The 16,496-nt window shown below is 38.3% G+C and overlaps 1 protein-coding gene across 6 annotated transcripts in view; it reads right to left on the bottom strand.

Annotated features, from left to right (window-relative positions):
• Positions 1 to 13,709, bottom strand: part of tnrc6c1 (trinucleotide repeat containing adaptor 6C1) — a 716,497-nt gene extending 702,788 nt beyond the window's left edge. For 5 of the 6 annotated variants that reach the window (XM_072558456.1, XM_072558461.1, XM_072558454.1 and 2 more), the window contains exons 1-2: positions 13,587 to 13,708; positions 1,742 to 2,096 (exon numbers count right to left, since the gene is read on the bottom strand). The gene's annotated coding sequence lies outside the window, so the exon portion shown is untranslated. Of the gene's footprint in view, positions 1 to 1,741; positions 2,097 to 13,586 lie in introns of all 6 variants that reach the window. The other variant, XM_072558458.1, reaches the window with a different exon arrangement.
• Between the last annotated feature and the right edge of the window lie 2,787 nt (positions 13,710 to 16,496).

The raw sequence follows: 16,496 nt of genomic DNA, 5'->3' as shown, positions 1-16,496 counted from the left end.
ACATGGGTTAGTAATTTTTAAAAGATAAAAGCAGATTATTATCAAAGATAGTTGCCATTCACCCACTGCTGGATTTATAAGAAGAATAAAACACTTGACTGATTCTATTAAGTTTTAATTTGTCACATGCCTCCTTACTTAAATGTGTTTCTTGCCAGAGAAAAATCTTTGAGTTTTTTCAAGCCCTTTCCCCCTATTTTATGGATTAGTCTAACCACTGTATATTATATATAGACAGATATGTCATTAAATCATACATTTTTAAGAAAGAACTGTTTGTGGTTAGATAACAAGGCCAACAGCTTCTTTTATAAAACCAGGTAATCTCTAGTCAATGTGAGACCCCACCCAAGGGGACCGACAGAGGGTTTTGTATTAATGACAATTTTTTTCCCTAGTTTGTTACATTTTCATTCTCAGTGTGAATAGGCATTTGTGTGAGTGAGAGACAGTCGATTTCCTATCCATAACTTATCTCAGAGAAGAACAAGTGTTGAGGTCCCCAGCATGCTCATTAATCCAAGTACACAATGACAATCCAGTGACTAACCCATCCCTTTGCTTCAATAAACCACAACTAACAAACTCGAGAGATGCTGGAAAAGGAATTGAAACAAAGCACCTGTAAATGTAGTAATTAGGAGCAGGAGTATGCTGTTTGGCCCTTTGAGACTGCTTCACTATTCAATATTATCATGACTGATCATTCAACTCAATATCCTATTCCCACTTTTGCCCCATACCTTTTACCATAAGAACAATATATAACTCCTTCTTGAAAATATTCAATATTTAGCTTCACCACTTTCAGTGACAGAAGATTCCACAGGCAAACCACTCTCTGGGTGAAGTAATATTTCCTCATTTCAGGCTTACCTCATATCCTTAGATTGTGACCAATGGTTCTGGACTCACTAGTTAGCAGGAACATTTTTCCTGCATTACCCTATTTAGTCCTGAATTTTATAGGTTTCTATGAGATCTCCCCACATTCTTCTAAACTCGAGTGAATGTCATGCTAACCATTCTAGTCTCTCTTAGTATGTCAGCCCTGCCATCTCAGGAATCAGTCTGGTGAACCTTTGTTGCACCTCCATAACCAGAAGGTCCTTCCTCAAATAAGGAGATCAAAATTGCACATACTATTTTCTGTGTGGACTTACCATTGCCCTATACAACTACAGCAAGGCATTGCTGTTCCTGAACTTGAATCCTCTTAGTTTGAAATCCAACATACCATTTACCTTCTTCACCGCTTGCTGCACCTTCATACCTACTCTCAGTGGCTGCTGTAGAAGGACATCCAGATCTTGTTGCACCTCCCCTTTTCCCATTCAGACAATAATCTGTGTTCCTATTTTTGCTAGCAAAGTGGATAATCTCACATTTATCTATATTATACTGCATCTGCATTTACCCACTCAATCAACTTATCCAAATCACACCAAACCATCTCTGCATTCTCCTCACAGCTCACTGTCCTACCTTACCTTGTGCCATCTGAAAACTCGGAGATATTACATTTAATTCAGTTTGGTCTTACAACAAAGTATTTGGGTGATTGGGAGAAGAGGGCAATAGGAAGAGGAGTTAATATGGTTGGGAAAATACTGGAGGGTGGAGACCTTGAAGGGAGTGGGTAACAGGGTGAAGGAATGTAGCAGCTATCAGAAAGGTGGATGGGTCAATCAATATTTAGCAGTGTCCACATATCTTTAATTTGGCAGCATTTTGTCTTTACCTTTTTGGTCATGGCATGTAGAAGCTCCTTTAATAGCTACTCGTTAGGCTATACGTAGACCTGGTCTTCCTGAACTCAGTCACGCTAGTTCTGGTGTAGTCCCGGAAAACCTCTTCCAATTCACATGGCCAATATGGATTTCTTTTGAAGTACAGCCACTGTTGGGTAAGTACGTTTTAAACTCACACGCAGCCAGTAAGGTGAAGGATCGATTACTCAGTTCTTTGCACCTCTAGAGGGGTATGTAATGTTGCCATGAAAATTCCCTTATCTTCGTTAAATTGTACCCACAGATCTTCATGAGGCAGAAACAAAAACAGAAGTTGCTGGAACAGCTCAGCAGGTCTGGCAGGATCTGTGAAGAGAAATCAAAATTAACATTTTGGTGACCTTTCCTCAAAACTGATGGTAGCTAGGAAAGTGTCGGTTTTATATGCAGAAGATAGGATAGGGGAGGAGGTAAGGAGTAGGTATGGGTAGAGCCCTAAGAGAGAGAAAAAAATTGGACAGATTGCTCACCACTAACAGTCTCTGTTAACAGCTATTCACCCTCCAAGCCAGATTGTTATCTACTCCTTTGTTTGTCCAACTGTTCTTCTCTCTGCTTGGGCTCTACCAATACCTATTCCCCCACCCGAACTTCTGCAGATAAACCAACATTTTGATTTCTCTTCACATATCCTGCGAGGTCTGCTGAACTGTTCCAGCAATTTCTGGTTTTGTTTTTGATTTACAGCATAGAACATAGAAAATACAGCGCAGTACAGGCCCTTCGGCCCTCGATGTTGCACCGACCGAAGCCTACCGAACCTACATTAGCCCAATAACCTCCATATGCTTATCCAATGCCCGCTTGAATGACCATAAAGAGGGAGAGTCCACCACTGATACTGGCAGGGCATTCCATGAACTCACAACCCGCTGAGTAAAGAATCTACTCCTAACATCTGTCCTATACCAACCTCCCCTTAATTTAAAGCTGTGTCCCCTAGTAACAGCTGACTCCATACGCAGAAAAAGGTTCTCACTGTCAACCCTATCTAAACCCCTAATCATCTTGTACACCTCTATCAAATCTCCCCTAAACCTTCTTTTCTCCAATGAGAACAGCCCCAAGTGCCTCAGCCTTTCCTCATACGATCTTCCTACCATGCCAGGCAACATCCTGGTAAACCTCCTCTGCACCCGTTCCAGTGCCTCCACATCCTTCCTATAGTATGGCGACCAAAACTGTACACAATACTCCAGATAAGGCTGCACCAGAGTCTTATACAACTGCAACATGACCTCAGGACTCGGAACTCAATTCCTCTACCAATAAAGCCCAGTACACCAAATGCCTTCTTCACAGCACTATTTACCTGGGTGGCAACTTTCAGAGATCTGTGTACATGGACACCAAGATCCCTCTGCTCATCCACACTACCAAGTAGCCTACCATTAGCCCAGTAATCCATCTTCTTGTTACTCCTACCAAAGTGAATGACTTCACACTTAGCTACATTGAACTCCATTTGCCACCTTTCTGCCCAGCTCTGCAACTTATCTATATCCCGCTGTAACCTGCCACATCCTTCTTCGATGTCCACCACTCCACCGACTTTCGTATCATCCGCAAACTTGCTCACCCAGCCTTCAAGCCCCTCCTCCAGGTCATTTATAAAAATGACAAACAGCAATGGTCCCAAAACAGATCCTTGTGGAACACCGCTAGTAACTGCACTCCAAGATGAACCTTTACCATCAACTACTACCCTCTGTCTCCTTCCAGCCAGCCAATTCCTAATCCACACCTCTAATGCACCCTCAATGCCATACCTCCGTAATTTTTGCAGTAGCCTACCATGGGATACCTTATCGAACGCCTTGCTAAAATCCATATACACCACATCTACTGCTTTACCCTCGTCCACTTCCTTGGTCACCTTCTGCAGTTCTTGCGTTTTTTTTTATTTGGCAGGCTGGGTGCAAATGGAGTGTAGCATCTGAAAGACAGCACAACTGAAAACGCAGCTTTCCCTTGGTATTCTGCTAAAATTCCAGTTTAGGTTAAGTGCTTAGGTCCGAGAATGGGACTGGAACCCAAAGCCTTCTGACCCGGGTCTGGAAAATGGAGCAAGCTGAACCCACTGTAATGCATCCAGATTGACCAATACTATGAATTACTGCTCGGATGACAAAAAAAGTAAATCATAGGATATCGTACCATCCTAGCAGTTTGCTACACATCTACGGAGGTTACATAACCAGAATCTCCACATTCCCTTGCTTTTCCAACTTGCATTTACTGTTGTTGTCATCCACCAGGACAACATTAGTATTGCAGTGCATTGCCAAATTATGAAGGATACAACATCCAACCAAACACTGAAAATTCTTCTGTGAGTTACATTATGATATTCCCTCCCCCACAGGAAAGTGCAAATTTCTGAATATCATTTTTCAACTGTCAAACATGTACTTGGAGTCTTCTCATTATCTGTCTCTTCTGCATAATTTGGGAATTATACTCGAGTTATCAACTGTGACTTTAGACCTTATCTCACTCACCTAGGAGAATGACATTACATTAAAATAAAACTGACAGAACACACACCGACATATAGATTAATATTTTATCTTGCAATTTATCCACCCCCGTCATCTGTCCTTGCGCAAAATTCCTACTGAGTTTCAAACTGGCAAGGATACATGAGTCACTGTTTCGAGATAGATTGTACGAGTATCTGTGGTATCAATTTTGGTTTCATAGATTATGTACATAATCTTAGAATGGAAACCTTTCCAGTAATTTTACTAAACATGTATAAATGATTGTGAAAGAAATGCAACATTTTACACATTAGTGATAAATCAGATGTTTTTTCACATAGGAATCTGAGTTTGAACATTACAAACGAATGCTTATTGTAATCCCTGAAACTAGTTAATTTAAACATGATCCCATTGATCATATTCTTTGGTTCAATGCATTTGGTACCATTTTAGATTCTAATATCTAAAAAAAACACTGATTTCTATGAAACCACTACAATAGTGATTCATGCATCATGAATAAAGTAGATGTGTCATATTAATACTATGAGGGTAGCTCTTTTTTTCATCAACTGTGGCCTTCATTTTTAAGTAATATCCAGCATTCTTTGTACATCAACAAATAATACTGAATCAATAAACATTTTACACTATCTCATGATTTACTCAGTTAATGGAGAAGAAAATTCAGGCAGCATGTTGAAGCACTTTCTTTGTGTGCTTTGAATTTACAACAACGTATATTATATTTTCAGAAATGGTTTGCAGTATGGTGGGTCTGCTGCAAAACATCTTTCCAGCCACAAGCAATGGGCAAGCAAATTGGCCCCTTTCCTGCACCAGGTGGGAATTTTCCTATTAGGTAACTGGGTCCCTTTCAATGACTGAAATGAGGCAGACTCAGGGTAGACTACAGAACCAGTGATCCATAAAGTTTTAAGTATTGCCTGACACCCCTATATGGATACTGTTGCCATTTTTATTTCTGAAACATTCAAAGTGTTGAGATGGCACCTCCATTGCCAGGCTTGAAAACTAAGTGTTGAAATGCTTCCTATTGGGTCACCAGCATTGGAAACCAGGCCACAATCCTTAACTGGATGATGATCATACATTAATCATTCCAAGGGAAATTGTATCTGATAATTAAACACAGTAGCATGTGGACTCAGCAATGCATTTGATCCTAATATCAGGCTCCTATCCACTAAAGGAAAATCTGATTCTATGTCAGAGTAAGATGGTACCACTGAAACAAGATGATAAGAATTCTATTCATGGAAGTTCTAGTCTAATAATAAACAAATAAGGCATGACCTTTGGAGACTAGAATGTATACTCAAACGAAGAGAGATACTACATTTAATAGTACTCATTAAAATTATAATTAAGTACTCATTAAAATGTTAGTTAAGTAGGAAGAGATGGTTTAGACAGAAAATTATATGTGGATGTAGATTGGGAAACAAACAGATTACAAATCTAGAAATCTTGATTAATTTTATACAAGGAAACTTCTCTTTTCACGATGTACAAAATGATGGAATCGTATACATTGGACTGCTTTTTGTCATCATGAGCACATGACATCAGCTATACTTGCACTTGCCTATAGATTTTCCATTGGCTTTTGTGTCAGATATTCTTGTCAACCAACCATCAGAAAAGCTCAGTGTTTTCCACAGATATCTTGGACACATGAACAAGTAAAAAGAAACTGTACAATAAAACAAAGACGTAGATTCTAGAGATCTGAAACAAAAACAGAAAGTGCTGGAGAAATTCAGCAGGTCTGGCAGCATCTGTGGAGAGAAGAACAGTTAATGTCTCTGATGTTATGTAACTCTTACAATGAAGGGTCACTGGACTCAAAACATGAACTCTGTTGTTCTCTCCACAGATGTTGCCAGACCTTAACCAATCAGAATTATTCATTGGCAGAATGGTTGTTAAGATATTTAATCCAAAGTCAAATCAGGTATAGAAAGCAAAATAAAGATAGGGAAAAGGAACTTGATTAAGATAGAGGTAAAAGAAGCAAAGAAAATGTAAATTAAAATTATTCTATTTAATGGTATACTTTTTAAGGTTTATAACAGTATAAATAAAATTTGAAGGAATCCAACTTTACACAAAGTTAATTTTCAGTTCTAGAATGGCACTTAGCAGACGTCAAGACTTAGCACATCGTAAACATACTCTTACCAGACCCAGTTTGTTTTTTTGTGTATGTTTAGTTGGTATATATCATGTAACATCAGCAATTTCACACTGTTTCTGTACATTGATGTTGAATTTTTCAATGTGATGCTATTCCCCTACTTATTTGCAGCCTTTGGAAGAATAGGGTGTCTTGCACAACAATCAAGTCAAACTGTGCAAGTGTAGTTACCAGAAGTTGCTGTTCAATTTACATCATAACATCAACAATCTGTGTTGGCCTCATCATTATATCCAACACAAAGTCTAGAGCATTGTCTGCCTGCATCCAATTAGTTGATAAAGAATTATGTGTTAGCAGAATAAATAGAATGTGAATGACTGCAGTATTTTGTCAAATAGAAATGCATCTTTCCATTTTTCTCTGCTTTGAAAAGGTATTAGCTGTCAAGTGGAGAAAACAGTTAACTTTTGATTTGCTGAAGTGTTTTGAAAATAATGGCAGCAAAAGGTTTCTCAAATTTGTAGAGTGCCCAGACCTCTTCAATAGGATGAGGTCACAAATTATATACATGTTCCCTAATTTAATAACAATAATAGATAATAATAGGAACATCTTAGATGCTTGACCCAGTAAGAATGGCAGCCTTATGGATTGGATCATGTCGCTGATGCCTTTTTTAACTTGAGTATATCATTTCATTATTTTTTAAAACATCAATAATTTGAATAATTTGTGGAATCGTTCCAAAATATAACCATAAAAGCTGCTGGGTTGTCATAAAATCCAATTGGTTCTTGAATGTCTTTCAGATAAGGGACTTTGTCATGCCATCTCATCTGGCATGTCCATGGCTTCAGTCCACAGTATGAGCTTGATGTTTCATCTTGAATTATGGTAGAGATTGCAGTCCAGACAGGCACTGTTCCTTTAAGACAGCGACGTGACAACACACTACGTGATGTTCTGGCTAAACGTACTACTGTGCCTTCTATCAATCTGTGTAATGGAGTTAGTATAGTCAGTTAGTTATGTGTAAAATGTACGGCAACATGAGGGAGCACAGGACCCACACTGTGTGTAAGTCTGTGACAATATTTAGTGTTAAGTTTACCTCAGAGAGCTCAAGAAGAACCTGTCAGTGTTAAATGTCAAGCAAAGTAAGAAAATAGTAAACATAAATGGCATGCTTCATGTCCACTTAAGTGGCTTGATTCACCAGTTAGTTGCGAATTGGAAGGTTAAAAAATACCAGCAAAACTGGATAGATTTATTGGCATCAATTAAACTCAGACCTAGGCAACTTGCATCACAATATTTGCAGGCTCATGCCAAATTGAAAGATCTATTCCACAGATTGATCAAACAACAATTTGAAATAGCCAAACCCACAAAAACTGCATGAGTGATTAATTGCAACTAACTACCAAAAACCGCAGACTCAAGTAGAGCTAAACTGTCATCCAACAAATGGTTCACAGCAAAGTTATTCTGCCTTAGTGCAACTAGTCAAGGATAGCTGTATTCAAGCAGCTAAATAACTGGAGCCTCTACAATCATCCACTTTATCAATCATTATAAAGCTCAACATGCGAGGACAAGAGATAAGGTTTAAATATTTGCAAGCCTTTTCAGCCAAAGTGCTGAGTGTGAGATGCTAATTGGCCAGTTGCCAAGGCTGCATGCACTCAATGAAAACAGCTTAAATTCATATAGCACCTTTAACTGAATAAAATGTCCTGATGCACTTTAGAGGACAATTATAAAACAAAGTGGGACTTTGAACCACGTAAAGAATGACGGAAGTGGTCAAGGAAGAAGGATTTAAGTTGGAGAAAGATGGCATGATCAACAGAGTCACAGATGTTGAGAAGGACCTGGATGCAAAGCTTACCTTTATTTAGCCTTTGTTCCCTTTACAGACCAAAATCTAATATCATAGCTGCAATGTTGAAGACCTGGGCACCAGAACTAGATCTTTCTTAGCGAATCTGGCCCAGTAAAGCTTTAAATCAAACATTTACTTAACAATATGGAAAATGGACCAGAATTGTCCTAACTACAAAAGTTCAAACATGTCTTAACCTATCAGTACTTTATTTTATCCTTCCATGAAAGTTGTTTCACTAGATAATGTAGCATTTGTTGCCCATCCTTAATTGTCCTTGCAAAGTGCCTTCTTCAATTACTGTGCTCCTGCTTGCGCCGGGACACTCACAGTGCTGTCTAGAAGGAAATTCCAGGATTTGAGCCAGTGACAGTGAAGGAATTGTGATATTGTTCCAAGTTACGATGTTGGGTTGCTTCAAGGGAAACTCATGGCTGGTGGTATTCCACTGCATCCTCTGCTCTTGTTTTCCTAAATTGTAAAGATTAGGAAGGCATTGTTGGAGGATGTTTGTTGAATTGCTGGAATAAACCTTGCATATAGTATTTGATGTTGCCACAGTGGAGGGAGCAAGTGTTTAGAATGATGGATATGTGCTTGTCAAATGGCCTGCCTTGACTTGAATGGTAGAAAGTGAGGACTGCAGATGCTGGAGAGTCGAGAAGTGTGGCACTCGAAAAGCACAGCAGGTTAGGCAGCATCCGAGAAGCAGGAGAGCCGAGGTTTTGGGCTTAAGCCCTTCATCAGGAATGGCTGATGAAGAGCTTATGCCCGAAGCCTCGACTCTCCTGCTCCTCAGCTGCTGGCTGACCTGCTGTGCTTTTCCAACACCACACTTTTTGAATTTGACTTGAATGGTGACAAGTTTATCATGTGTTATTAGAGCTACACTTGTCCAGGAAAATACAGCATTCCAGCACACACATGACTTGAGCCTTGGGATGTGATGGATAGGTTTTGGGAAGTCAGGCAATGAGTGACTCATTGCAGAATTGCTAGCTTCTGACAAACTCTTGTCGCCACAGAATTTTTATGACTGTTCAGTTCAGTTTCTAGTCAGTAGCAACCACAGGATGTGGTCAGCATAGTAATGGCCTTGAATGTCAAGAAGAAATGATTAGACTCCTCCTTGTTTGAAATGGTTATTGCCTGGACTTGCGTGGTGAGAAATTCAATGATTTTGTGATAATATTAACACTTCCACATTTCTCTCTAATTTACTTACCAGCCTCAACTGGATATGTATCAATGTTCCTTTGGTGACACTGAGTTAATTACCTGGAATGTTTTGATTTGATACCATCATTGGAGCATTATTGTAACACGGACTGATATTGATCAAAAAGAAAGACCACCACCACCACAATCAAAAGGGCAATTTTCAGCATTGTACACATTCTAAGAACAAAAGAAAAATCAAATGAATCTGGAACAGCACATTAACTTGTATTAAATCAACCTCATTATCTGGAGTGAAAGGAGGTTCAGTGGGCATCTTACATACTCTTCAGCAAATGATGAGCTGGGAGTGGGGTTAATTAAGCTATGGTCGCAAGTACAGAGAAAACAGACTCTGTTTCAATCCATAGAAGATTCTTCTATGCTCATATAAAATAAAATCAAGCTGAAGAAAGATCTTAAGGAAGGAAGCAGGAAGGAATGACTTCTGTAACTTTATCGCTATATTTGATAATCTGTAGTAAATAAATTGAATTTTAAAATTGCCTGCTTATTTACAATAGAATTATTAATTGGGAAAAGGCACCTAATTGGCACTGACACAAAATAAATGCATCAATGCCCAGAAAAAATTCAAATTTGCTATAAAATGCAAAATGCCTCAGGGTATGCTGTTACAGGATTTACCCACACTGACATTTGCATTGAATTTTCACCAGCTGAGTTCAGATATAAAGGTTAGAATTATAGAATTAAACTTTAAAGACTCCCACACACAGAACTTGAAGATTAAGTAGCTACTTCAGTGTTTTGCTACATTTGATTCTCTTACCCTGTTTTTCACATAAAAGGTCAAGGCAAGGAAAATAAAAGACTAATTTTATTGACTTTCCTAGAAATGGGCTATTTACAATTCTGACACAAGTAAATACTTGTTTTTCTGTGGCCTGGCTAAGCATAGTTTGTAGGTCAATGATCATACTGTCAAGAGGGAGGGATGCATGTCTAAAGCTTTGCCAAGGCTTTTGCCAGTTTCATAAAGGGGTTCTTACTCCTGTCAAAAGAAGCCTTATCAGAATGTGAAAAGGAGGAAAGAACTGTTTAGGAAGCTGCCAGAGATGACTCGAGAGCACCTGAACCACAGTGGCATTGAATATGTTTTCTAGTTGGCCGCCTAAATTAGATCTTGAACTCCTGTTTCCATCAAGAAAGCAAACACAATGAGGTGTAAAATTTCTCTGAAAAGTCCTTGATCTTGTTTGTTTCTCTACAGTTTTGTTAACACAGGAGTCCTAAAGAACATTCAAGTGTACTGTTCACCATGTCTTGAAATTTTCTTTGTGAATGTGTAATAGCAGTCCCAGAAGTTAAGAGACCAAAACGGAAATGTTTTCAAAGTCAAATCTATTCACTTTTTCTGAGTACAAAGACTGCACTGTGTAAATGCTTTCTGCAGTGATGCTTATTAATTAACGCATCTCATTTCATCAGCCAGCTTCTCCTCACAATCAGCACCTGTCAGGTCACAGGAATCAGAGCAGGTCTTCAGTGGAGCTAATTAATTTTTCTTTTAAAAATATTCGCATCAAACAAGGCAACAAATAGAAAAGAGGATAACCATACTTACTCAGCAGTATAATGGAGTTTAATATCTCTTCTTTAATAGGGCCAACTTATATTACATGTCCTACATTAAATGAACTTTCTACTTACCATAAATAATCATACTTAGTGACACCTATATTTATTACACCATTCATTCATTTTATTTCCACATGTTATCTCTTAAAATATGATTGATAAATTATATATATAAACACATGATTGCAAAACACACATTGAGTGGGAATCACTAATTTTATCCTTGCAAATATTCAATCTGGCATATATTGAATATTGAATTCTATTACATCAATTTTGAAGATAAAGGGACTCAATAGATGACATTTCTCAAACATAAAATATCTAAATCAAAAGAACATGGTTCTTTTGCTACATAAGTTTAAACATAACCAGTAGTGAGAAAGATCAAATTAAGTTTGATTCACTGTAATTATAGTTCAAGGAAGTTGCTAGCAACCCTGTGCCCTTTGCAATCAGAAAATCTGTGACCTGAAAAGGTTGGTTTTGCGTCAACTATGACAAATGATACTTCTTTGAAAAACTACAGGATAAAACTTATGTGTATTCCTGCACACACAACTTAATTAGGACAACATTGTAAACAATTGGCTCCATATCAGGCATGCAAACTATTGAAAACATGCAAGACCAATGTGCTTTTAAAATAAATGCGGTTCGATCAGGCTGATCTACTTTCATATTTACACATTGGAAGCAAGCTAATTAGTTTGTCGAATTCTACATACCAAGATGATGGAGCAAGACTGTCCATTTTGCTGGGCCCCATATAACTGAACAGAGCTCCACTGATTGACATAGTTAAAACAAATCCCCTATTCAGGCTTGTTCCCTCCTACTATACTAATTTATTACTGTATGCCACCGGAATGGATAATCACTGCCTTTTAAATAAATAACATAAATATTAAATGAGGTATTCTCAGAATGCCTGTTGTATTTTTTCACAGCACATCACTGCGGTATCATCTCTTTGAAAATGACTTAAAAATTATGTTTAATTTTCGTTAGCCATGGGAAATTATCAAAGTCTATAATCACGTATGTAAACTGATCTCAGTCGTCAGTGTTAACAATCACTATTTAATGAATAATTTCTTAGAAAAAGTTTCTTAGATTGTATAGAAGACCAAGTCATTCTACCAAGCCCACACACCTCCAGACATTGTTGTGGTATCCCAATCCTGTGCTGGGTTCTAAAACAATCTAATCATGTAAGCCAGGTTAAATAAGGATTGAGTGTTTTTAGAGTATGCTTTCTTTTCCTGCTTTTTGATTGCTGCCTATAAAAATAATAAAATAAAGTTTGTCAATGCATGGAACAGCATCAGGACGGCTGCATTAAATTAACACAAACGCATTATTTATGCCAGTTTTATCATAAGAAATTGTCAACATTTCTTTAGCTGGCAGTTTCTATTCTAATCTTTCTTTCTGCTTTGTAATTGTCTGAAGCTACACTCTTCCCTGCTGGAAGATTAATTAGCCAGTTCCCCCTGCACAATATACCATACCTCTGAATGCTGTGGAATCTGGAATGATGCCAACTCTCTTATTACAATTCAGCTGGCTGCTGCTGTGAGAGGCTCACTGCTCCCCTAACAACAGTTGCTGTGCCAACTTAACCCCAGCACTGGCTAACTTTCAAAAATCACAGGCGAGACAAACTTTGATTGGCATAATTACTCACAGTCATTAAGCGCAGTCGCATTACACATGCAAAACAGGCGAGTGGAGTGCACGCCAGCAGCTCGCATCAGTAAGACGTGCAGTTATTCAACAGTGTACTGTAATGGAGAAGGCAACCAGCTCCTACCTAATGGATCTCAAATACTAAAGCGACAAAAAGCCTCAGTGCAGAATCTACTTAAAGAGCAGCATTGAGATCATCTGAGGAGGGTAACCTTGTCAGCCATGTTGGATGCAAGGCTTATGGCAAACACAGTAGGATACGTTAACCAGACAACGATTTTCCCACGGTCTTATACTAAGTAATCAGTAATCAGCTCTTGAACAATTTTTTTTTCTACAGCTGCCATTAATGAAGACAAGACAAATCTGCATACTGCCATTCTTCATTGTGCTAACTTGGCAATGAGCCTACTGCTCGACTGAATAGCCAAACATAGGGCCTTGAGGTGAAAATGTGGAAACAGCTGAATGCTGCAAAACTGCCTCACTCAAAACGGTGAAACAATTAACAAAGGGTGGGAAAATTAGAAGCGAAAGCACGCGTAGACTGTTGAAACTCTCACTTTTGCATTCTTTCTATATCTTCGACTTGCTGTCCGTGCGGGAAGGAATTTAGTAATCACCAACTGAAGTACAGATGCAAAATACTGTACAAAAAAAGTGGACCAAACAAAAACAAAAAAAAATGAGGCCAGGCTGAAATTCCTGCGCACTCTACAACCATCACTAATTAATTAGCGCTAAATTACCTCACAGATCGGCCAGGCATCAGCTTCGTGAAGTTTATTCAGCTCAAGGCGACAAAATCGAAACAAAGCGAATAAAGAATATCCAGCAAGACCCAGGATTCAGCTGCTGGATATGAATCAGAATTTATGGGAGAATCTGCTGCATGTGAAAGCAGGTCATAAGCTCTGCAATACAGGCTGCAACAGCCAACTGCAAAATGAATACATCACACTCAAACAGGCTGACGCAGCCACAGCACACATCCTTACTTCACACCATCAAAATATTCGATGAAACACACTTGCGAAAATACTAATGATGTTGGCCATTTTATCACACTTTTAATTTTTTGTGCCATCGGGAAGTCCTTGCCTCCTTAAGCTTTTTGTTACCAACGCGGCTATTTTCAAGGAAATCTAGTGACCCGCTATGAGAGTTGGAAATTTGCCTAACTTTGGTCCAAAATGATTGTTTGCTTGCAAATTAGCAATTACCATAGTTATGTCCGGGATTTGATTACTCCCAGCAGTGACAAATTATGCTTCCGTGAAAAAGTGTTTTGTGCGTAATCCGCTCTGTATTGCAGCATATTTGTGCACCTGTAGTATGCCAGCCTTGTACTGTGCTGAACGGTACGTTAATTAATCATATGAAGCTACAAAGCACCACTTTGTAAATGAACGAGAGGGGACTCTTTTGTTTCTCCCACTGGAAGTTACAGTACAAACCTGGCAAATCTATGTGGCTAACCTAAAGGCAAGCAGATACTGTTAATGATTGTGCACAGAACAAAATGAGACGTGATGCCATACGTCTCATTTTGTCAAGCCAGAAATGAGGAGAGATGCAGCAGCCATTTTATAAACAGAATAACACTAAACAATGAAGGGTTCTTAATGCAAACAATGCAAAGGTTATTCTAAAAATCAAATTTCAATGATGATGTGCATGTTAGGACTTCTACAACATCAGTATTGGAAGGAGGCAAACAAACAAAAATAGCAGTGATCTTCAATCTGCTAAGAAAGGAAGCAATTTTGATTCAAATCTCAATTGCATGGAATGAATTAAAAATGAAATACTTACAAAAAGTCCTGAGTGGAACACAATCATGCCGTTCTTACTCCAGTATCATGTTGTGACTTTAAATATTAAGAGCTTTTGTCTGGGGGGAATATTAAAGGAACACTTAATTGGTAAAGAACAAACTAAATCTGAAATGAAAAAATGATCCAGATTGGTAATTCAATACATAACTAAAAAACATGAAATAATTTGCATCCAGCCATTAACCTATAATTTGTTATTTTGTCAATTTATTTAGTGTATTCAAACAACCTATCACATTTGATATATCTCAGAACATGCACTATTTCTAAATTTGCACATTACCTGACGTGTGTAAATCTGAAAAATCTAACTCATACTTGCCACTTAGCTCATTCACTAATTCCTGATACTTGCCTCCATTCTCTTGAACATGAGAATGACCATTTTCTGTTGACAAACCTCAACAATTAGCACAGTCTAATTCTCAGAATCTGACAGGTATCTTGTTCCTGCTGTTTAAATAATGAACCACCTTATGCCAATTTTATTCCAAAAATCGTTGAGGCAGCTGAGATCAGCTGCAACTCTGCACAAAAACAATGGATTGTTTTTCCTCTAGAATTGAGAACTAGTTCATATTCCATGGATTGAAACATACCAATGAATATTCTGATTAAGCAGCTGGTAAGAAACAAAATACTTCTCACTAGATCTTTATGCGTGATTTTGTCAAATTAGTACACACACTCACAGACACACACACACACCCTACATCTGTGGGTTTCATATAGCTTGTCATAGCCCCTTACATAAAACGTACCATCTACACAGTCATCCATTGTCAACTATTCTTCCATTATATCATACATTAAAGATCTTACAAAGTAATCTAGTTTGTATTTTTCACAAAAGCTCAAATATCTTGTCATTTATAAGGTTCTATTTTCAATAAAGTATCAAAATATATACAGCTGCATCTTAATTTTGGTCGCATGTCAGGTGCTTTTCTTTCATTTGTCAATGAAATAGGCAGAGTTTCCTCAGGCCTTTGGAGGCAGGTTGGAGTGGGTATACTGGGAAAGTTTCAGAAATTGACATTGGGTTTGGATACTGATGTGACACCACCCCTCGCTCTCATTGATGGAAAGTAAGCAACCCCGTTGGATTTGATGGCGAAGTAATTAAGAAGTTTTTGAAATTATTGAATAACCAAATATAAGGAGCATAAGCCTCAAGTTTTGGATTTCTAACTGTAAAACCTGTGTTTTTTTAAAACTGTCAGCAACTCAGCAGGGTCAGCAAGATGAGTGCATAGCCCAAAGGCCTCCTTCAGTGAAACTGACAAGCTGGAAAGCTTTTGATTAGTCACTCTGAAGAGCTCCAGCACTGGCCACTGAGAGACTGCTCAGCACTTCTTCAGGGTACTTATTCTCTGAGAGTGTGATTACTATGTGATAGGTGATTGCCAACTGCATGGAGAGAGAGAGAGAGTCAGCAGCACAAACTGACAGGAAGCAAGAGTAGTGGGAACTAACCTACTTTTGGGAACTTTTACTTACTTGGAGAGGAAGACAGAAGCTAGAACAGTGGGAGACATATTTGAGTTTATAAACTTGCAATAACAAAATCAAATTGATACATTACAGGAAGGCTATGAGTTAATTGACTGGTGAGTATTGCAACTTTTGTTTGCTATAACTGTCTTCCACTGAAAAAAAGCATATACCTTAAGAGAAATAGCTGAAAGGTTATTAAACGTGGACTAATGTAATAGCAGTTATGACAGAAAACATCCACATTATTTATTTTTTAATCTGGAGAGTATTCTCTTTCCCTAATGTTCAGTCACTGTTCACTTCTCGAAGGCTGATGGGCAAAAA

This window comes from Chiloscyllium punctatum, chromosome 39 (genome assembly GCF_047496795.1).
Source record: "Chiloscyllium punctatum isolate Juve2018m chromosome 39, sChiPun1.3, whole genome shotgun sequence".
Lineage (NCBI taxonomy): Eukaryota > Metazoa > Chordata > Chondrichthyes > Orectolobiformes > Hemiscylliidae > Chiloscyllium > Chiloscyllium punctatum.
Note: the sequence above shows the minus strand (reverse complement) of the source record. Positions and strands in the feature narration are given on the sequence as shown.